This window comes from Populus trichocarpa, chromosome 1, assembly GCF_000002775.5.
Source record: "Populus trichocarpa isolate Nisqually-1 chromosome 1, P.trichocarpa_v4.1, whole genome shotgun sequence".
NCBI lineage: Eukaryota > Viridiplantae > Streptophyta > Magnoliopsida > Malpighiales > Salicaceae > Populus > Populus trichocarpa.
Window position 1 is genome coordinate 38,575,892 of NC_037285.2, and position 23,088 is coordinate 38,598,979.

The window sequence follows — 23,088 nt, forward strand, 5'->3', positions numbered from 1 at the left end:
TTTAAAAAATATTCAATCCATAAAAAAAATGATAAAATAAGAAATAATATTAAAAAAGAAGATTGGTGGGTGAAACGCAAAACAAAAAAAAAAGAACCAAAGTGAAATTTGGTTATTTGCTCCCCACATAATAATATTAAGAGGAAATGAAAAAAAATTACTATAAATAGAGAATAAATTTTAGAAAAGAGGGAGAGGGTGTTGATCTCAGAAGATTTGAACAATAACTGTGTACTTTCATTAAGAGAGGATTGGCTATTTAATAGCCTTACAAACAGAAGCAAAGCAAACAGAAAGAAACTGAATAAGCTAAAAACGTGCCCACTCCTTTTGTGACGTGGAGAGCAACGTGGACAGTTAAAGACAAAGACACACTACAGCTAAGCAAACTACAGCTAAGTGTTCCTATACAATAGGAATTATTAATGACCCAGTTTAACTGGTAAATCAAATCCTAATATTTAACATCCTCTCTTAAACTGAATGCCAAGTGCATCAGTTTACACTTGACACAGAACAAACTCCCATCAGACCCCGTAATTTTACAAAGGCATCATTCTTCAATGGTTTGGTCATTATATCCGCAACTTGACTTTGAGTTGGACAGTGTGTTACTTCTATGATACCCATGCTAGTAAGCTCTCGAATAAAATGAAACCGAACATCAATATGCTTACTACGTCCATGTAAGACTGAATTTTTGCAAAGCTTGATGGCAGAGCTATTGTCACAAAGAATTGTCGTAGGACCTTCTTGATTATGTCCCAGCTGCTGCAAAATTCTTCGGAGCCATATTGCCTGACAAGCACAAGACGTTACTGCTATAAACTCAGCTTCCGTGGTGGACAATGTCACTATGGGTTGTTTCTTTGAAGACCATGAGACAGCTCCTGAGTTTAACATGAAGACATAACCTGACGTGCTTTTCCGATCTTCAATATCGCCAGCGTAGTCACTATCAGAATACACATTAAGCCCTTCAAGTCCTCCTCTCTTATAGAATATCCCATAACTGACTGTCCCCTTTAGGTACCTGAAAACCCTTTTTGCAGCCATTAAATGAAGTTCAGTGGGGCTTTCCATGTACCTGCTGAGAAGACTTACAACAAACATCATATCGGGTCTAGTGGAGGTCAAATACATTAGACTACCCACAATTTGTTTGTATAGTGTGCTGTCTATTCTTGATCCACCATGATCCTTGCAAAGCTTCATACCAGGAACAATCGGAATGTTAACAGAATTGCAGCCATCCATCTTAAATTTCTCAAGAATTGATTGTGCATATTTCTTTTGCCCAACAAATATTCCATTTGAACTTTGCAAAACTTCAATACCCAGAAAGTATTTCATCCTCCCCAAATCAGTCATATCAAATTCATTCATCATGGATTGCTTAAACTCATCAAACATATTCACATCATTACCGGTGAATATTAAATCGTCAACATAAAGGCATACGATCAAGATATTACCTTCATCTCCTGTTTTTATAAACAATGTATGTTCATAAGGACATTTCTTGAAGCCTTGATCAGCAAAGTATGATTCGATTCGGCTATACCAGGCGCGAGGAGCCTGTTTGAGTCCATACAGTGCTTTCTTTAGCTTGTATACCATTTGCTCTTTTCCTTTCTTCTCATATCCAGGAGGCTGCGCAACATAAACTTCTTCATTTAACTCCCCATGCAAGAAAGCCGATTTCACGTCCAATTGATAGATAACCCATCCCTTTTGAGCTGCAATTGAGATGACTAATCGAATGGTATCCAACCGAGCTACCGGTGCAAAGACTTCAGCATAGTCTATTCCATGTTGTTGCGTATATCCCTTTGCTACGAGACGAGCTTTGTGTTTATCCACCTCACCGTTCTCATTCAATTTTGTCTTGAAAATCCATTTAACTCCCACTACTTTTCCTCCTGCAGGCAGCATGGTGAGCTCCCATGTGTCATTCCTTTCAATAGCATTCAATTCTGCTTCCATAGCTCTCTGCCATATGTCACTCTTCACTGCTTCTGTGTAGCTTAATGGATCATTATCTGCATACAAAGCAAAAAATGCAAAGTCATCTGTATCAGATAGTTGTTCACTACCAATGTAATCTTGCATCCAGCGTGGTGGTCTTCGCACTCTTCCTTCTTCTGTGTTGGATTCTGTGGCAGTGGGCAAGATGGTTTCTGCATGCACACCATCATGCACACGTCTCCCAGCATTCACACTTGATTCGGCATGCACACCACCATGCACACTTTTCCCAGCATCACTTCTCCCTGCATTTACACGTGATGCAGGTACTGATTCTTCAGCAGTAGCTTCATCAGCAGCAGCGACTTCAACACCTTCATGCGTGTTGATTGGATGAGTACTAGTGGCAGCTACATCACTGTCACTTTCAGGAATTGCATTGTCTCCGTGACTGTCAAGTGCATGAACATGAACATCATCCCAGTCTAAATCAGCCATAACAGCCTCTGCATAGCCATGATCCCAATCCCAGTGGCCATCTTCTTCAAACTTTACATCCCTACTGATGATAATAGTTTTGGACAGTGGATCAAATAGTCTATATGCCTTTGCTTCCCCACTAACACCAAGAAAGACACATTTCAAGCTTTTGTTATCTAACTTGGTTCTTTTCGCATCAGGAATATGGACATAGGCTGTGCACCCGAAAATCCTAAAGTAGGATACCGAAGGCTTAATGTGACTCCAAGCCTCTTCGGGGGTTACATTTTTGACAGCTAGTGTGGGACTTCGATTTAGTAAATGAACAGACCAATTTACAGCTTCTGGCCAGAAATTCTTGGGAAATTTCTTCTCATTCAACATACTACGAACCATATTCATAATGGTTCTATTTTTCCTTTCCGCCACACCGTTTTGTTGAGGTGTGTATGCTGCCGTAAGTTGTCGTCGTATGCCATGTTCATTGCAAAAATTGTTGAATTCATTTGACGTGAATTCACCTCCACGATCAGTCCTTAGCCCACTCAAATACACCCCTGTCTCCTTTTCCACAAGATTTTTAAACCTTTTAAAGGTATAAAAAGCTTCCGATTTTTCTGTCAAAAAATAGACCCAGACTTTACGGCTAAAATCATCTATGAAACTGATGAAATACCTCTTGTTGCTGTTTGAAATAGGTTTGATAGGTCCACATATGTCCGAATGCACCAGTTGAAGAATTCGGGTGGCTCTCCAAGTACTGCTCTTCGGGAAAGGATCTCTCGCTTGCTTTCCAAGCATGCATTCTTCACACAGTATCACAGGAGGCTTGATATGTGGCAGTCCCTGCACCATGTTTTTCTGTTGAAGAGTCTTCAATCCATCATAGCTTAAGTGACCATATCGACGGTGCCAAATTCCAGCTGAGTCATCTGTCAAAGAGCTATAGCAAATCTGCTCTTCGGATGGACGTTGATCAAGTAGAACAAACATTCTATTTGAGGACATTTTAATTTCAATAATCAGCCCTCGATTAGGATGATAAACCTTGCATTTTCCATTTTTTATTAGAATTGCAAGCCCCTTCTCTTGAAGCTGCCCTATACTCAGCAAATTACTCTTTAGCTCCGGTACATAAAAAACACCAGTGAATACCTGAGTATTTTCGTTGACTCTGATCCGTATGTTGCCTTTCCCCATTACTGTCATGCAAGAGTTGTTCCCCAGTTTTACCGTCTCTCTGAAAGTCTCATCAAGATCAGAAAAAAGTTCCTTCTTCCCGCACATATGGTTGCTGCATCCTGAGTCCAAAAACCAAACTTCAGCAGTACTGATTTGTTGCTCTTCGACATAGGCCATCAACAACATTTCTTCACTTGTGTCAGCAAAGTTTGCTCTCAGTCCTTTCTTTGGACATTCATACTGAAAATGCCCAAGATCATGGCAATTGTAGCATTCCACAGTGGACTTATCAAAGCTTGGCCTGTGACGTCCTCTTCCTCTTCCTCTGTAAACTCCACGTCCCCGTCCTCTTCCTTCAAAGTTTGCTTCATAAGTTATCTTCAAGGCGTGTTCTTCTGCAACCGTATGATAATTCATACGTTGCTCATGCACCAGGAGGCTACTTTGCAATTCATCTATGGACATGACTTCCACATTATTTGATTCCTCAATAGCACAGACTACATAATCAAATTTTGGTGTCATTGATCGTAAAATCTTTTCAATGACAACAACATCATTCATCTGTTCACCATGAATTCGTTTCTTATTTGCTATCGTCAAAGTCCGAGCAAAATAATCATTCACGGATTCACCCACCTTCATCTGCAGAATCTCCCATTCCTTTCGAAGTGCTTGTAACTGGGCACGTTTGACCCTAGCCGTGCCTTGGTATTTTTGTTTCAATGAGTCCCATATATCCTTTGCTGAGTCTTTCTTGAGAATCGTTTCCAGGAGGGATCGATCTATTGCTTGGAACAAATAGTTCTTAGCTTTTAGATCCTTCAATTTCTGATCTTGAATCACCTTCATTTGGGTCTCTGTGAGAGGTGCTCCTTCTACTGCTGTAGGCACTCCTTGTTCGATTAAAGACCAATATTCTTTCGAGCGAAAGAAATTTTCCATAAGCATGGACCAATGATCATAATGCCCATCAAATTTTGGAATTGATGGCTGCACAAAATTCCCTTCTGACATTTTTCTCTCTGTCTCTCGTGTTTCTCTCTGTCTCTTGTTTTCTCTCTAATTCTTTGGTTTCTCTCTAACTCTCGTGTGGATAGCTGCTGCTTCTCACAATTTCAACTGCACACCCTGTGACACAAATTGAAAAGCTCTGATACCAAATGTTGATCTCAGAAGATTTGAACAATAACTGTGTACTTTCATTAAGAGAGGATTGGCTATTTAATAGCCTTACAAACAGAAGCAAAGCAAACAGAAAGAAACTGAATAAGCTAAAAACGTGCCCACTCCTTTTGTGACGTGGAGAGCAACGTGGACAGTTAAAGACAAAGACACACTACAGCTAAGCAAACTACAGCTAAGTGTTCCTATACAATAGGAATTATTAATGACCCAGTTTAACTGGTAAATCAAATCCTAATATTTAACAGAGGGGTGGTAAAAAAAAAAAAACTAGCCTCCATTGAAGGAGAGCTAAAAAATACAATTATGAGAGAAAAAAAATAGATAAACTGTTAAGAGCTACAAAATGTGTTGAAGAGAGAGAAAGAAGGAAAAAATAAAAATAATAAAAATATGCCACAAAACAAAACCTAGCATACCCTTCTTCAACCTCTAACCATAGCTCCAAAAAAACCTTAAGCATCTTTAACAAAAGCTCTGGCCCTCGCCATATCTCCTATTCATTTTCTTCATTAAAATTCATCTCATCATGTTCACACATAATTCCCTGCTTGAATCTAGACCAAACCACCTTCATTTTTTCACTACCACAACAACACACATTCATCAATGATCCAAATCATCTAATGCAGACCTTTTGATCACATGGTCAAGCAACCCTCAACGAAGTATATAACAACTAAAAAAGCTGAAAATCAGGTTTGATAGAACTTTGACATAGAGATAACCTTGACATAGAGATAACCTTATAACTAAGAACCGAAGGTATTAAAAAAGACTTAGACTTAGAGATAACCTTGTATCTAAAAATCCTATGCGAATGATGCCACAAAGCCAGATAATCTTTGATAAGTCAGTGTATGATCTTTGTCCCTACAAAGAAATGTTGTTTTGCCACAAACAAAGAAAAGAAAAACTCACGTTTATTCTCCAACTTGCTCTTAAAATTTGAAGTAAAAAAAAAACATAATAAAGTCTTCTTTAACTAACCCAAATAGACTCCTTTTAGGTTGCAAGCTAATTGACCTAAATTAGTAATCAACTAACATAAGTCCAATAATGAAATAAACCTTTAAACAATATTTAATAGGTTAGAACAAACCCAAATTAAAAATAATTATTCAAAATTAAATAAATAAATAAAATGGAATAATAAAAACAAAGTCTTCATCATGCTAAAATTCCTCCATATAGCCTGAATCTCCAATTTTTGCATATTCTTGGCAAATTTTCATTCCTAACTTCAAACACATTGTTCTTTCTTGTCTAGATGAATTAATGGGCCTATCATATATGGTTGAAAAGCTTGAGATATCTAGTTTCCAGAACAACCTGAATCACAACAAAAGTCCACCTTTAGGTCCAAATATGTCCTAAATAGTACACTAAAGGTCTAGTCTGGCAGATTTGACAAGATTTATCTAGTAAATTCAACCCTTTGAAATAAAATGTTCTTGAACTCCATTTGACCTGAAATTTTAAAAAAAAAAACATATTTCCATATGTCTAGTATCTCCCTGTAAAATTTTAGCTCGTTTTGATGTATAGTTTGAGAGATATGCTCAGTCTTGCAAAACTGGTTAGGAAACATTTTAAGGTTAAATCCAAACTTGACTTGGTTTGTATCATACTTTCCTTTTTAAAAAATATTTAACTTCGAATCTGTATTATCAAAAACATCTTATAAGGTCAATAAATCAGTATCAAACCGAAGAATAACATCACCATCAAAACCAAGAAGAACCTTGTTACCAAAGAAGGTCCCCCTGATATACAAGCTCTACTCCTCGACCATCTTCTCCTTCTTCAATTATAGTTGCTCATCATATATTTACTTAGGTGTCAAAGATACAAGATTTACAGGTCTTCCATTTATTTTAAAGGAATACCTATTTTTCACTCCATCATGCATAGCTCTGCTATCATACGGTCATGGTCTACCAAACACAAATGACTAGCTTGCATTGTCACAACATCACATAACACCTCATCACAATATTTATCAATATAAAAAGCAACCAAAACCTGCTTATTCACATTTACTTCACCACCATCATTCAACCACTATAATTTATAAGGTATGAGATGTTTGGTAGTGTGCAAGCTCAACTTTCTCACCAATTCAGTATTAGCTATATTAGTGCAACTACCATTATTTATAATTAAACTACATACCTTATTATGAACATGACATCTCATGTGAAATATGTTCTCTCTCTCTAACCTTCTAAATCATCCACCTTGACATGCATACTCAGTGCTCTCCTTACCACAAGAGCCTCTCCCTTAATCGGATACTCAATATAAACATCATTAAAATCCTCCAATGGTGGCATCTTCTCTTCATCCTCCCCATCGGTCTCAACCTCATTATTAGCTTTCATAAATATGACCCTTTTGTTTCGATATTATAAAGCAACATGACCAAAACCTAGACAATGAAAGCATTTAATGTCACGGTTATAAAAAGTAAGAGTAATATTGCTAACTTTAACAGTGATCGAGGTGTCTTTCTTCTCTCTAGAGTATTCGACCTTGCCGTTCTCATTCTGCTGTGATGGATCACCCCTAGTATTAGCCTTCCAATTAGGTTTCCAAGGTTTCAAAGGGCTTAATGGTTGTGTTTGCCAAATGGTGCCCTTTCATTTATGTTATTTCTTCACTTTCACGGTCATATGCACCATCTCCTCTAACTCTACATAATGATACAACTTTATAATATGAGTTATATCATGATTAAGGTCGTTCATGAATCTAACTATAGTATCCTACCCAACATTAGCTTGAATCTAGCTATAGTATCCTCCCCAATATTAGCTTGAATCATAACAAGTTTCATCTCGTTGAAGTACTCGTCAACACTCTTTGTTTCTTGACTCAAACTTTGCAACCTTTGATACAATTCTCTATAATAGTGGTTTGGCACAAATCTCCTTCTTGTAAAGGATTTCATCTCATCCCAAATATCAACTTGCCTCTCATAATTCCTCCCGCAATTTGTCACGAATTAATCCCACCACACAATGACATAGTCAGTAAGAGCAATCACATCAAGCTTGACTTTCTTGGGCTCTAGATAATTATGACACTAAAAATCCACTCAACATTCTTCTCTCATTCTAATTAAACTTTTGGATCATTCTTCTCTTGAGAAGCTAATATTTTCAACTTAATTTTACCAAAATCTCCACCTAACTTAGCAATATGGTCTTGGTACCTATAATTACCTATCTGGCCAAAATTATCACCATATATTTCCCTTACAAACTAACAATTCTGCTATTATCCAAAATGTTCCCCATTTCTCACAGACACATTTTCAAAATAAACATCACGTATGTCTGTATTATCAGCCACAAACTCATCTACATTAGTGTTAACTCGCCTAACAGCCCTTCTAACATTAAATTATCTTCGCTCAAGCCTAATTTGAACCCCACTATGATCATTAAAATGTTGTCTCTCCAATATATTCAACCTATCTCTAAATTAATTGGTCAGTCGACCCATTGCTAATTTATAATGCGTAACTAAGTTACAATTTCATTATCTCCTCACTATGGTGCTATGTTGTTACTTGCCTTTGACATCTTTGAATCTAAAAATTAGTTAGTTGACAAGAAATATATATATTTCTCACTCACTCCCTCACGTGTTTACACTCCTCTCATGTTTCACTCAAATATAGACTCTTCACTCAAATATAATAGCCTTGGTAGCATATCCAAATATTTGTATATAACTCAAGAAGAAATAAAAATATGAAAAGAAGCAAAGACAAAACTATGATTATAATTTCATGAGTAACAAACAAAGTTGTACAAAAAATAGATGTTTTTGAAGACGCGAAAGAAAGAAAAAAGATGCCAAGGTTATATAAAAAAAATTAAATAACACCTAAATATATCAATTATGATGTTATTATACTGTCATAATTGAAAAATAATAGCAGCAAAACAAGTTTGAATTACTGACATGAATTAGACCCGTTACGACAAGTTTCAATCCTGAATTTAGTTCCTATAGCAAACAAACTTAAAATGATCTAAAGTTTTATTTGGGGTGCTATTAGAATATTAAAACTAATTATATAAAATTTGAGAGTTTTTGAATTTATTTGACACAAAACTCCCTTCTGATATAAATCTGACATGTTATGACAAGTTTAATCCCAACCTTGGTTGCTATAGCAAACGATCTCTAAATGAGTTTGAATATTATACGGGGTGCTATTAGGACTCTTAGAACCAGTATACAAAATTTAAGCATTGTTTGAGTTGTTTTAGTCTAAATTCTCCCTTGTTTGTGTATTGTGGAAGATTCGATGAAAGTGACTTTTAGACGTTCTTTTCTTATTTTTTTACTCTTTATTCTTTGGATATATTCTGAGACAACAACAAACTAAAATAATATCTTTTTTTAAGGAACCCTAGGTGCAAACTACTAAGCTCTAGACATGAAATAATTAAAAATTGAATCAAAGACAACTAAAGCTAAGAAAGCTAAAACTAACAAGAAAAAAAGAAGGATATAACCTGATTTTTAGAGCCTAGCTTTGATACCAACTAATATAGACCTCTTGATCACATGGTCAAGCAACCCCTAACGAAGTAAATAACAACTCGGAAAGCTGAAAATCAGATTTGATAGAACTTTGATCTAGAGGTAACTATATACCCAAGAACCAAAGGTATTGGAAAAAAACTTGGACCCAGAGATAACATTGTATCTAAGAACCGTAAATATGCGAATGACACCACAGATAATCTTCAATAAGTCAGTGTACGATATTTTTCCCTATAATGAAAGGTTGTTTTGCCATAATAAAAAAAAAAACAAAAGGAAAACTCACGTTTATTCTTCAACTTGCTAATGAGATTTGCAACTAAAAAAAACATAATATAATCTCCATTAATTAACCCTAATAGACCATGTTTGGATTGCAAGTTAATGCGCTTAAGCTAGTAATCAACTAACATAAGTCCAATAATGAAATAAATCCCTAAAAAATATCTAATGGGCCAGAACAAACTCAAATTAAAAATAATTATTCAACATTAAATAAATAAATAAATAAAATAGGATAATAAAAATAAATTCTTCATGCTAAAATTCTTCCATTTAGTCTGAATCTTTAATTTCCATTCTTGACTTCAACACGTCATTCTCTCTCGTTTGGATGAATTAATGGGCCTACCATATATGGTTGAAAAGCTTAAGATGTCTAGTTTCTAGAACAATTTGAATCACATCAAATTTCGACATTTAGCTCCAAATATGTCCTAAATAGTACATAAAAGGTTTAATTTTAACAGATTTGTCTAGTAACTTCAACCCTCTGAAATAATATGTTTCCGAACTCCATTTGACCTGAACATATTTCTATGTATCTAGTATCTCCTTGTAAATATCAGCTCGTTCTGATGTACAATTTGAGAGATATGTCTGATCTTGCAAAACTGGTCAGCAGACATTTGAAGGCCAAATTCGGACTTGACTTAGTTCGTATCACTATCTCCTTAAAATTCATGTCATCCACTCTCATCTTTCTCTCCCTCAAGGTCTTGCCCCTCTTTTTAGCACTGGATGTTGTCCATGGCAACACAGACCACCACAACCATCAATGTCGGCCCCTATAGCAACAATAATATCCATCTAAAAAAGAGAAAGAAGAAGTCACGATAAAGAGAAGAAAAGGGATAAACTGATGAAATTTCTATGGCTTGTTCTCTCACTTTAAGTGGCAATAGTCAACATTATCGATATAAAAAGGATGCTGAAAGGGCAGAATTTATGATAAACTAGGTTATGTGACCTATAAATGGTGGTAAGTGGGTCCATGCACCAATATTGCCCTCTCTATTCCGGGAAATTCTTTTCCTGAGTCCAGCTGCTCTCATTGACTCCATGCACTCTAAAAGGTCAATATCGAACCCTAAATTGGCTTTTGAATAATTTTAACATGTTGTTGAATATTGGATTTGTTATTTTTTTTTATGATTTTACTTGTTTGATATTGTGTATATGTGCCGATAATTTTATGCATGGATGTGATTTGTGTGTACATGTTTGATTTTTTTTGTGTTTAATTTTTCAATATAATGTGTTTTTGCGTATAAATGTACATTGTGAATGTGTTCATTGTGTTTTTTTTTAAAAGGATGGTAGGAGCATTTTCATATAAAAAAACATAAAAATATAAAAATAATTACATATTATTTTGATAAATTACAGTTTTATTTTGTTAAGCATGAACATGAATCAGATAACAATACCCTCTAGATTTATTTTTTCATCATACACTAATTTTTTATCCTATCAACGGGGTCACTCTCAAAGTGATAACATATGATTTAAAAAAAAAACTTCCTTTTTGTTATCTTTATTTGTAAATATGTTTTTGATAACTTTTATGTGTTACGACATATTATTCCTTGTTCTTGCGAGTATACCCGGGCTAGGTCAACATGATTCCATATTGGCCCAATGAGTATAAGTGGCACCCATAGATTTATTTTTTTCATCATACACTAATTTTTTATCCTATCAACGAGGTCACTCTCAAAGTGATAACATATGATTTTAAAAAAACTTCTTTTTGTTGTCTTTATTTGTAAATATGTTTTTGATAACTTTTATGTGTTACGACATATTATTCCTTATTCTTGCGAGCACCCATACATAGGGTCTATTTTGGATATTTTTAAAAAGTGGAGCCAAAACCTTAGTTTTACCATCCATACAAATTCATTACCCTTTTTAGAAATGATCAATTTAATGAGTCTCATATTTTTAAGAATAGACATTGGTTCGACCCCGGTCTTGCCGGGTTATTTATTACTTCGACACTCCTGCACTTGGGAGAAGACATCAATCTTTTGGTCGTGTCAAGTTTTTGGCGCCGTTGCCGGGGAGGTAAGTATTGTATCAATTTTATATTTCTTTTATTTTCTTTTGTTTTTTACTTTTATTTGTTTTTCTAATTTTGTTCCTTTTCTTTTTCTTTTTATTTTTCTTTTCTTTTCTTTTGCACTTGCATGAGAGTTTGGACACGTACATTAAGTGGTAGACTTTCTAGGAAATCCTCATTTTCTTTACAAAACATGGCCGAAGAAGATAACCAGTCAATTCATAATGAGAATAATGAGAATAATCATGTGAGAACACTTAGAGATCACATGAATCCAACAAGAACAAGTGCACCATCATGTATAGTTTTTCCTCCTGATGCTTCTCATTTTAATTTTAAGCCAGGTATTATTCAACTTTTACCCACTTTTCATGGCTTAGAATTAGAAAATCCATATTTGCATTTAAGAGAATTTGAAGAAGTTTGTAACACCTATAATGACTTAAATTGTAGCATGAACACCATCAGATTAAAGCTTTTTCCTTTTTCATTAAAAGATAAAGCTAAAACATGGCTACAAAATATTAGGTCAGGATCCATTCGTGCTTGGGATGAAATGCAACAACAATTTTTAAAGAAGTTTTTTCCATCTCACAGAACAAACTCTTTCAAAAGACAAATCACCACTTTCACTCAAAAACCAGGAGAAACATTTTACAAGTGTTGGGATAGATATAAAGACTTGCTTAATACCTGTCCTCATCATGGTTTTGAAACATGGAGATTGGTCTCACAATTTTATGAAGGGTTAACACCTAAAGATAGACAAATGGTGGAATTGATGTGCAATGGAACTTTTGAAGATAAAGACCCTGATGAAGCAATGGAGTACCTAGACTTGCTAGCTGAAAATGCTCAAAATTGGGACACCACAGGTACGTGTGAGGCACCAGGTAAAACTCAACCTCATACATCTAATGGAGGCATGTACAACCTTAGGGAAGATCATGACCTCCAAGCCAAATTTGCATCTTTAGCTAGAAAAGTTGAGGCACTAGAATTAAAAAAGAGTGGTCAAATAAAATCTGTTCAAGAAATTGTGTGTCAAATTTGTGAAACTAATGAACACTCAACCAATAATTGTCCAACTTTGCCTTCTTTTAAGGAGTGTCTCCATGAACAAGCCAATGCTTTAAATAGTTTCCAAAGGCCAAGTCATAACCCATACTCGCAAACGTACAACCCTGGTTGGAGAAATCATCCAAATTTCAGTTGGAAGAGTGGTAACAATAATGCACAAACTTCACAGCCACCATTTCAAGCACAACATAATTTTCAAAATTCTCATGGATATGCACCTCCTTATATTCCCCCTCCTAGAAGAAATCTTGAGGAAACACTGCATGCATTCATTGAAAAGCAAGAGACAATCAACTCTCAAAATGCTCAAACCATGACAGATCTAAAAGATACTCTTGCAAAGTTCACATCTGCTCTTAGTTTTCAGGAGAAAGGTAAGTTTCCATCTCAACCCCAGCAAAATCCCAAAGGGCAATACAATTCAAGTGCAAGTGGTTCCGGAAGCCAACATATGGATCAAGTCAAATCAGTCACAACTCTCCGCAGTGGTAAGGTTATTGAAAAACCCGTTCTTGAACCTTGTGAGAAAGAAGATGAGTTAGTCTCTGAGGGTAAGGAAAGGGTTGAACCTGAACACTGCAAGGAGGAGACTGATTCCCCACCAGCACTTCCATTTCCTCATGCCATGACCAAACAAAGGAAAGTCAATCATAATTCTGAAATCTTTGAAACTTTCAAACAGGTAAGGATCAATATACCTTTGTTAGATGCTATTAAACAGGTACCGTCTTATGCTAAATTTTTGAAAGATCTGTGCATTGTGAAGAGAAAACTGAATGTGAAAAAGAAAGCCTTTTTAGCCGAACAAGTAAGTGCCATTCTTCAGAATGATAATGCTTTGAAATATAAAGACCCTGGTTGTCCTACAATTTCTTGCTTTATTGGAGAACATAAAATTGATAGAGCTTTACTTGATCTTGGAGCTAGTGTGAATTTACTTCCATATTCGGTTTTTCAAAGTCTCAATCTAGGTGAGTTAAAACCTACTTCTGTAACTCTTTTACTTGCCGATAGATCTGTAAAAGTGCCTAGAGGAATAATTGAAGATGTGTTAGTACAAGTTGATAAATTCATCTTTCCTGTGGATTTTATTGTCTTGGATACACAACCTATTGAAGCATGCAATTCAATTCCTGTTATTTTAGGACGTCCATTTCTTGCAACTTCTAATGCATTGATTAATTGTAGGAATGGAGTGATGAAGTTATCTTTTGGAAACATGACATTGGAGATGAATGTTTTTAACATTTGCAAGCAACCTGGAGATGATAATGATTTACAGGAAGTAGATTTTATTGAAAAATTAATTTGTGATCAATTTGAAAACACTTCCAGTGAAACTGAGTTTAATGAATCTGATGATTTGCAAATGGTTTATTTTCAGGAAGAATCAAAGGCAAATAGTTGGAGACTAAAAATTGAGGAATTGCCACCACGATCAATTGAGTCCATACCTTCAAGTGTTCAACCACCAAAACCCGATTTGAAGCCATTACCATTTAATCTCAAATACTCATTTTTGGGAGAAAATGAAACTTTTCCGGTAATAATTTCTTCCAAACTTAATGTTCATCAAGAAGGTAAGTTATTACAAACTCTGAAAATGCACAAAAATGCATTAGGATGGACCATAGCTGACATAAAAGGAATTAGTCCTTTGATTTGCACACACAAGATTTATTTAGAGGAAAATGCTAAACCCTCTAGAGAAATGCAACGAAGGCTTAATCCTAATATGAAAGAAGTAGTGAGAAATGAAGTCATTAAGCTTCTAGATAATGGAATCATTTATCCTATTTCTGACAGCAAATGGGTAAGTCCTACCCAAGTTGTACCTAAAAAGTCTGGAGTTACTGTGATAACAAATGAGAAGAATGAGTTAATTCCAACTAGGACTATTACTGGTTGGCGCATGTGCATTGACTATAGAAAACTTAATTCAATGACTAGAAAAGATCATTTTCCTTTACCTTTCATGGATCAAATTCTAGAAAGAGTTGCAGGTCATGAATTTTATTGTTTTCTAGATGGCTATTCAGGTTATAACCAAATTGAAATTGCATTTGAAGATCAAGAGAAAACTACTTTCACATGTCCATTTGGTACATTTGCATACCGAAGGATGCCTTTTGGATTATGTAATGCACCAGCCACGTTTCAAAGATGCATGCTTAGCATATTCAGTGATATGGTTGAACGTTTTCTTGAGATTTTTATGGATGATTTTTCTGTTTTTGGTGATTCATTTGATGATTGTTTAACTAACTTGGAAAAGGTTTTGAACAGGTGTGAAGAGAAGAATCTTGTGCTAAATTGGGAAAAATGTCATTTTATGGTAACAAACGACATTGTACTTGGTCACATTGTTTCATCAATAGGAATTGAGGTTGACAAATCTAAAATCGAGTTAATTGCTAACTTGCCAACACCAAAATCTGTTAAAAACGTTAGATCATTCTTAGGACATGCTGGTTTTTATAGAAGGTTCATCAAAGATTTTAGTGTAATATCTAAGCCATTGTGTAACCTTCTAACAAAGGATAATGTTTTTGAATGGACTGAACATTGTGAAGAAGCCTTTGTTAAACTTAAAAACTTGCTTACTTCTGCTCCTGTCATTCAACCTCCTGATTGGTCATTACCTTTTGAAATAATGTGTGATGCTAGTGATTATGCCGTGGGTGCTGTTTTAGGACAAAGAAAAGATAAGAAACCCTATGTGATTTACTATGCAAGTAAAACTTTAAATAGTGCTCAAATGAATTACACCACCACTGAAAAGGAATTACTTGCAGTAGTATTTGCATGTGAAAAATTCAGATCTTATCTTGTTGGCTCACCTGTTATTATTTTTAGCGATCATGCAGCGTTGAAATATCTTCTTTCTAAGAAGGATTCTAAGGCTAGATTGGTGCGGTGGATTTTGTTACTTCAAAAATTCGATATCACAATCAAGGATAAGAAAGGCACCGAAAATGTTGTCGCGGATCATTTGTCAAGATTGACAACTGATTCGAGATCTGACATCACACCAATCAATGACTACTTTCCTGATGAATCTTTACTTTCTGTCTCTACGATGCCTTGGTTTGCTAATATAGTTAATTTTCTTGTTTCAGGACATTTGCCAGCTCATTGGAGTACCCAAGACAAAAGAAAGTTCTTGAACGAAGTGAAGAACTTTTATTGGGATGACCCTTACTTGTTCAAATATTGTCCTGATCAAATATTTCGAAGATGCATTCCCGACAATGAGGTAAGTAGTGTCATTAAATTTTGTCATTCTGAGGCATGTGGGGGTCATTTCTCATCAAGAAAGACAACTGCAAAAATCTTACAATGTGGATTTTATTGGCCCACCATGTTCAAAGACACGCATGCATTCTGCAAAACTTGTGAAAATTGTCAAAAGCTAGGATCTATTTCAAGACGTCACATGATGCCTTTAAATACTATTCTTGTCATTGAAATCTTTGACTGTTGGGGTATAGATTTTATGGGTCCATTTCCTCCATCATTTGGTTTTGTGTACATATTAGTCGCAGTAGACTATGTTTCAAAATGGATAGAGGCAATTCCAAGTCGTAACAACGATCATAAAACAGTGATCAAGTTTTTGAAAGAAAATATTTTGAGTCGATTTGGAATCCCTCGGGTCATGATAAGTGATGGTGGAACACATTTCTGTAACAAGCCATTTGAGTCTTTAATGAAGAAATATGGAATCACACACAAAGTTGCCACCCCTTATCACCCTCAGACAAATGGACAAGTAGAACTTGCTAATAGGGAGATCAAACAAATCTTGGAAAAAACAGTGAACCCTAATCGGAAGGACTGGTCTTTAAGACTTAATGATGCACTTTGGGCTTATCGCACTGCTTTTAAAACATCATTAGGTATGTCACCTTATAGGTTGGTTTATGGAAAACCTTGTCATTTGCCTGTGGAACTTGAACACAAAGCTTATTGGGCTATTAAAGCTTTCAATTCAAACCTGGATGATGGTAGCCATCTGCGTAAGTTGCAAATAAATGAGCTTGAGGAAATAAGAAATGATGCATATGAAAATTCAAAAATTCATAAAGCAAGAATCAAAGAGTTTCATGATAAGAGAATCTTGAGAAAAACATTTGATGTTGGTCAAAAAGTTTTGCTTTATAATTCTCGACTCCATTTATTTCCTGGAAAGCTAAGATCAAGATGGAGCGGTCCATTTATTGTGAAACATGTGTATCATTATGGGGCCTTTGATATTGAGAATCCAAAGAATGGCAATGTTTTTAAGGTAAATGGACATCGTTTGAAAGCTTACTTTGATAATTTTCCTAGTGAAATTGAATCCATTGGTTTGAATGATCCTGTATATAAAGGTTGATTATATTATTTTTTTCACATTGTTTTTGTGTTTCTTTTTATGTGACTCTTGTTTTGCTAGTCTTTCTCCAACCCCGGTCAAATGGCGGATAACGGTACTCCGTGACTCTTAAGTCGGTTCTTTCAGTTTCCCATGATAACTGATATCTGTGTATATATTTGTTCAATTTCTTGTTCCTTCTCTTTTCTTTGCATCTCTCATCCACTTCTCTTTTGAAAAATGGACACCACTCTTGAAAAATTGAAAAAGTATTTTCCCGCCCTGCCTCAGAATGCGATTACAAAAATTTACCGTGCTAGGTGTGAAAGATTGAGGTTGTTAATGAACCATGGAATTCCTGAAGATATTCGATGGCTGATTGAAGCAAAGGTCCGATTGTCAGGTGGTTTGGGAACTTTAGAAGAGATATTTCATATTTCATCTTGGGCTCAGCTGAACATTCACCAGAAACCTATAGGTTTGCTAAATGTTAATGGTTTTTATAATACTTTACTGTCTTTTCTTGATCATGCTGTGGAACAACAATTTCTAACATTTTCAGCGCGACAAATCCTCATCTCTGCTGCTACTGCTGAACAATTGATTGATGAACTTCAATCTTTCATCCCTGTAGTTGATTCCTCTATGAGTCGACTTAATTGGTCAATCACGGAACGCCGTAAAAAGCTTAGATTGGATTTGAGCCTTAGTTTGTGAAATATTGTGTCTTTTGGTTTTATTAATGGTATAGTATTTGTGTTTTGTTGTTTCTTGTATTTGTTTAAGTGTGTTTCAGGTTTGTCAGTAGTCGCTGTTTCAGGTGATGTCTTCTATACTCTATCTTTCTACCTTACAACATTGAGGACAATGTCTCGTTTTGGTTGGGGGGAGAGGGTAGTAGTTGATATTACAAAAAAAAAAAAAAAAAAAAAAAAAAAAATTATTAACTAACTGTGTTTTCTATTATTACAACCATTTGCAAACCTGTTGTTACTAGGATGGCAGAGTAAAGGATGAACTTTAGTGACTCTTGAGACGCATCTTAGTAAACATTCTTAACAAGGTCTATTATAATACTTCTTGAAATATTCAGATTTACAAACTCTCGCATTGTTATCACTTAAATTCTGCTCATATACTTATTTAACAAGTATTCTTAAACCTTCATTTTCACACACACACTTTAACATATGATTGTGGGTTGCATATTGGATTATTACATTATTTATGTTCTTTTGTTAAAGGTAACAACTAAGGGAAAGGGACAGTATATATATAAAAACAAAAAAAAAACAAAAAAAAAACAAATAAATAAATAAAAAAGTAGATAAGTTTGGTTTCGTAGCCTCCTTGACTTAAGCAATTAAGCCCGAAGGGGTGTTTTAACACCTAGTACCCTAAAGTCAACTGACTTGGGAGCTATTGGCCTAGTGCTTGTTACATGGGTTAAGGAGAAAAGCTTAAGGGAATCAAACATTGCACTATCTACGTGTCAGTATCTGCAACCCGAGTTACTAAGCTCGTAGGGGTGTCTCAACACCTGATGCCCTAAGACCAACTGGTCTGGGAGTCATTAGCTAAAAGCTCGTTACATGGGTTCAAGATACATTGTATTATAAATTCTTGCTTTCAAAAAAAAAAAAAAAAAAAAAAAACAAAAGAGATAATAATCCCAACCCAAGGAAGTTAACCTTAAACATTGGAACAAAAATTTTGTTTTCTTCCATGAAAAGCTCCATAGCTATGTTTTGATTTACTGAGCACAAAAAGAAGGTTTATTAATATCTTGTTTAAGAAGTATGAAGCAGATATATAAATTTAATGAGAGTTTGTTTATTTGGATAGATTAATGGAAGTTAAATGATGAATACCTTGCTTTGTGGAACTTGCAAATTGTTTTTGTATTTTAACGCTTTGATTACTAGGGACTAGTAATAAGCTGGTTGGGGGGTGTGATTAGTACTTAAAAGTGCATTCTCATTAAGGCTTTATATCATCGTATTGCACTAAAGTATCGTTAAATTCCCTAACTAAAGCATGTTTTATAATAACAAGTCTAATAATATAATATATCTTTAATTTATGGTAAATGCTTGTTTTGAATGCAGGTATATCTCACAATTCAAAGGATTGATTGCTGTGATTAACAATTGAAAGTGAAGAGACAAAAAGAGGACTAGGCTAAGAGAAGAGATGCTGGTTCAATTCCAAACTGGAACACTATTCGGTTATTTGATCATAACTGGAGTTGTAGAACTCGGATTTAGGTCCACTTTATATGGATGGAAAGATAAGACATAGACCTAAAACGTTCATGAAGGGTCCAAAACTCAATTCTGCCATTTTCAAGTTCAAATATTAGCAACAACGGAGAAGTCGGAACCTGTCCTGCAGCTCAAACACTGTTCGGTTTTCAGCTCATATCTTGAGTTCTAGAAGTCCAAATGAGCTCTGGTTTTTTTTGTTGGAAAGCTGAGACAATTGCCCACAGCTTTCATGGAACAAAGGGCTCAAATTCTGATGTTAGCAATGACGTTTTGGCCAGCCAACAATATCAAAAATCTGCCAACAATTTCAAGAACCAGCAGCCAATAATGTCAAAAACCAGCCACCAAATCAATGGTTGGCCACCAACTATTTTCTTAGTCCACCAATCAATAGTTCTGAATCTTAGCCTATAAAAGGAGGCATTTGCCATGTATTTAGATATATTATTTTTCAGATCAAAATCATGTTCTTGTTTTCTCTCTTTATATCTTTGTAATGTTCAAGTTTTATTTCATGTTATATTAATCTCTTGTTTATGCTTTTTCATTTCCTTTCCTATAATTAGTTAACTTATATCATGTTTATGTTCTTATGTTGTTTATTTATGTTTTTCTTCTTCATTATGTTTAGCTAAGTTAATTATGTCAAGGTAAAAAGGTTTTACTAATGGTGTTAGAATATGTATAATATAAACTCAACATGGACTTTAATGTTTATATTCAAGAAAAATTGTTATTAGCATGTCTTATCTTTTTATCTTAATAATCCTTAATACCTTGCTTGTTAAATGGTTAATCTAGATTTGTGTTGTATAACACTTGGTACATCAAATGCTTGATCCTTCATAGTTTTCGGCCGACATCGTTGTTATGATAGGAACTTGATTTGTTGTTAACATAAGCTAGCAACATGAATGCCTGATGATATTTATAAGTATGGTGTTACTTAGACAAGATAATTAATATGATCATGTTAATACTTTATAATGAGCCATTAATGATAAATCATCCGATTAGAACCTCCTTTGTGTGTGGTTTCTAGTTGAGTAATAAAAATAGTTTATATTATATTTATTTGAAATACCATTAGTGAATTCTCTAACCTTGACATTTGTTTTTATCATTGTTTAATCCTTACATTAATCTCCCATCTCAAAGTTCTCATTAATTTCTTCCTCTTCTTCTTTTTATTATTATTATTACTACTACTACTACTACTACTACTACTATTAATATTATTATTACTATTATTATTATTATTATTATTATTATTATTATTTACATTCTTGTTATATGTTATGTACGTTAAGTATGCTCTGTGTTTGATCAAGGATCCTGACATTGTTGGTCTTGCCTTATTCATTCACATCAGAAATCTGTTTATATTATATAATATATCTCTTTGATCTTTTCATAAAATCAGTATATAGGCTGGAAACCTGTGACCCGATCTTTTAGATCATTCTCAGGTATAACAACGCCACGTACTGAGTATTATTATTATTATTATTATTATTACTATTATTACTATTATTGTTATTATTGTTGTTGTTGTTGTTGTTGCATTGTTATTTATAATTTATACAATTAACCTCTCTGTGGTTCGACCCCGGTCTTGCCGGGTTATTTATTACTTCGACACTCCTGCACTTGGGAGAAGACATCAATCTTTTGGTCGTGTCAAGTTTTTGGCGCCGTTGCCGGGGAGGTAAGTATTGTATCAATTTTATATTTCTTTTATTTTCTTTTGTTTTTTACTTTTATTTGTTTTTCTAATTTTGTTCCTTTTCTTTTTCTTTTTATTTTTCTTTTCTTTTCTTTTGCACTTGCATGAGAGTTTGGACACGTACATTAAGTGGTAGACTTTCTAGGAAATCCTCATTTTCTTTACAAAACATGGCCGAAGAAGATAACCAGTCAATTCATAATGAGAATAATGAGAATAATCATGTGAGAACACTTAGAGATCACATGAATCCAACAAGAACAAGTGCACCATCATGTATAGTTTTTCCTCCTGATGCATCTCATTTTAATTTTAAGCCAGGTATTATTCAACTTTTACCCACTTTTCATGGCTTAGAATTAGAAAATCCATATTTGCATTTAAGAGAATTTGAAGAAGTTTGTAACACCTATAATGACTTAAATTGTAGCATGAACACCATCAGATTAAAGCTTTTTCCTTTTTCATTAAAAGATAAAGCTAAAACATGGCTACAAAATATTAGGTCAGGATCCATTCGTGCTTGGGATGAAATGCAACAACAATTTTTAAAGAAGTTTTTTCCGTCTCACAGAACAAACTCTTTCAAAAGACAAATCACCACTTTCACTCAAAAACCAGGAGAAACATTTTACAAGTGTTGGGATAGATATAAAGACTTGCTTAATACCTGTCCTCATCATGGTTTTGAAACATGGAGATTGGTCTCACAATTTTATGAAGGGTTAACACCTAAAGATAGACAAATGGTGGAATTGATGTGCAATGGAACTTTTGAAGATAAAGACCCTGATGAAGCAATGGAGTACCTAGACTTGCTAGCTGAAAATGCTCAAAATTGGGACACCACAGGTACGTGTGAGGCACCAGGTAAAACTCAACCTCATACATCTAATGGAGGCATGTACAACCTTAGGGAAGATCATGACCTCCAAGCCAAATTTGCATCTTTAGCTAGAAAAGTTGAGGCACTAGAATTAAAAAAGAGTGGTCAAATAAAATCTGTTCAAGAAATTGTGTGTCAAATTTGTGAAACTAATGAACACTCAACCAATGATTGTCCAACTTTGCCTTCTTTTAATGAATGTTTCCATGAACATGCCAATGCTTTAAACAATTTTCAATGGCAAAATCATGATCCATACTCACAAACGTACAACCCTGGTTGGAGAGAACACCCAAATTTCAATTGGAAGAGTGGTAACAATAATGCACAAACTTCACAACCACCATTTCAAGCACATCATAATTTTCAAAGTTCTCATGGGTATGCATCTCCTTGTGTTCCCCCTCCTGGAAGAAATCGAGGATGAAAAAGGCACCGAAAATGTTGTCGCGGATCATTTGTCAAAATTGACAATAGATTCGACATCTGACATCACACTAATTGAGAAATACTTTCCTGGTCAATCCTTACTTTCTCGTAGTCCGATGCCTTGGTTTGCTAATATAGTTAATTTTCTTGTTTCAGGACATTTGCCAGCTCATTGGAGTACCCAAGACAAAAGAAAGTTCTTGAACGAAGTGAAGAACTTTTATTGGGATGACCCTTACTTGTTCAAATATTGTCCTGATCAAATATTTCGAAGATGCATTCCCGACAATGAGGTAAGTAGTGTCATTAAATTTTGTCATTCTGAGGCATGTGGGGGTCATTTCTCATCAAAGAAGACAGCTGCAAAAATCTTACAAAGTGGATTTTATTGGCCCACCATGTTCAAAAACTCACATGCATTCTGCAAAACTTGTGAAAAATGTCAAAATGTGGGATTTATTTCAAAGCATCGAGAGTCTTTAGTTAATCTTCTATTGACTCTTAAGTCTCATCATAGTGGAGATATGCATCGTGCAATTCATGATTTATGGCCTCATTTTCATAAAGAACATGATCGACTTAGTCTTGGGAATCTGACTAAAAAAGACCCTGTTTGTC

At 34.8% G+C, this 23,088-nt stretch overlaps 2 pseudogenes; both read right to left on the bottom strand.

Annotated features, from left to right (window-relative positions):
• Positions 1-12,325: 12,325 nt before the first annotated feature.
• LOC127904931 (small nucleolar RNA R71) lies at positions 12,326-12,436 on the bottom strand (annotated as a pseudogene).
• Positions 12,437-21,732: 9,296 nt separating this feature from the next.
• Positions 21,733-21,843, bottom strand: LOC127904932 (small nucleolar RNA R71; annotated as a pseudogene).
• Positions 21,844-23,088: the final 1,245 nt, after the last annotated feature.